The sequence below is a fragment of the Vicia villosa genome, linkage group LG1 (assembly GCF_029867415.1).
Source record: "Vicia villosa cultivar HV-30 ecotype Madison, WI linkage group LG1, Vvil1.0, whole genome shotgun sequence".
Classification (NCBI taxonomy): Eukaryota; Viridiplantae; Streptophyta; class Magnoliopsida; order Fabales; family Fabaceae; genus Vicia; species Vicia villosa.
Window position 1 is genome coordinate 53,487,254 of NC_081180.1, and position 1,980 is coordinate 53,489,233.

Sequence of the window (1,980 nt, forward strand, 5' to 3'; positions counted from 1 at the left end):
ATGAGAGATTCACATACATGAAGGTTTAAGAGAGATACATAGAGTTATGAAGAATAGCTACCTCTAATCTTGACAAAGAAATAGGGTTTAGTTCCTCATCACCATGGTTGCAGGCTTACAAAGATGATAAATTTCGTTTTTGACTTTTGCTCTCTTTTCTCTCTGTATTCTCTCTTGCAAAAACTGAATAATTAATTTAAAAAACCTAAGTTTTGAGATATTAATCTCTTACACCAAGTTTATCTTTCCAATAAGACAAAAAGAAATGATTGCTAGACTCTTTTTTAGCCTCCCTAAGTGACCAATAGAAATGAATAGCCCCAAAAAGTGCTCTTTTGTTGTCTACCACGCCACCACTTCACATGCCTCCATAAAAGTCAGACTCTTCACTTAACACGCTGGCAGGATTCGCTCAGTTCGCGGCGCCAACAGGAGGACGCGGCGCCAACTGAGCTGACTTGGACATCTCTGATTTTTACTCAGTTCGCGGCGCCAACTAGAGGACGCGGCGCGAACTGGCTTGATGATGACTTCTTCCTTATTTACTTGGCAGCTCCCTTGTGTTCTCTCCGCTCGTATCCTCTTTGATCACTTCATGATGTAACATTCTGCAAAACTAGAGAAGAAAGTGAAATATCTACTCAAATCACAAAATAACGAGACTAACTTCAATTTCTTGCACTTTGTGTGAGTAAAGCGCGTGATTTGCAAATAAAAGTTATTAAAGGGACCAATAAAAAGATATGAATTACACTACAATTTGGTCCCTAACAACTCTCCCCAACTTGCCATTTTGTTTGTCCCAAAACAAAAATTCTCAACAAAGAACACAAAGGAAGGCAAGAAAATGATTCACAAGATTTCAAGCAATTGGGTGGTTCAAAAGCATAAGGCTCATTTGTGGTACACCTACCTCAATACTAGAGCAAGGCAATAATGATCAATGGTTGTGCGCAAAAAAATACATATCAAAAAGTTCCAAAAGGTACATGTCAAGTTTGAATCATTCCTACACACAATTTGAGTAATATGAGATTATGAAGGGTCCTTTCACTCACCCGAACAAATAAATCAACAACACCTAAATTATGCATTCATCAAGACAAAACACCAATTATGTGAACAAAATGAGAATCAAAGGTCTTTCATGGGTTGTAGTGGGGCTTGGTTTACAAGGAAGGGATAAAATCGAAGGAAATCTAACAAAAGTTCCTAAGGGAGCATTTCTCCAAATTCACTCAATAAATTTCCTTAAACCCAATTTTCTTTTCTTCACATTCCACAACCGGGGGGCTTTTTCTTACTTGACACTTATAAGTGTTGAATCTTTTCTATTTCTTTGGCTCAAATTTTTTCACAAATATGCACTTGTCCTATTTCAACAAGAGATATTAATTTTCTTTTATTGACCAATTCTTTATTATTCACAACACTAATGGTTCTCCCCAACTTTTTCTTTTCCTACCAAATTGATAACAAAAATGCTCCCAAAGGAAAATAAATTGCAACCAAAATGGTTAAGGGTTTACACACACAAAAGAGTAGGATTCATTAATTCAACAATTAAGCAATAATGACTTGAAATGAATCCTAAAAAGCTCAAAGGGGGAAAACAAGGGATGTTCCTCACAAGGTTGATTGATTTGCTATTTTTGGCCAAGTGGTTTCTCTCCTTTCAACAATGCCTTATCATTTTCTCAAATGTTCACAACAAGGATCAATGCATGATTAAACATAATAAAAATGTGTCAAAATAATGTTCGGTCTCCCGCATTTGGTGTACATTGGAAGGCTACCTCACACATGGTTAAGTTCTAAATGATTCAAAAAGACATGTAATTCTAAGAACTTATGCTATAAACTTTTGCACAAACCATCAAATAATTATTGCAAAGTCTAGAAAGTGGTAAAAGTGTACCTTGAATTTGCCGCATACCATTCTTATCATTACCACCCCACTTGCTCACTTGGATCCTCCTT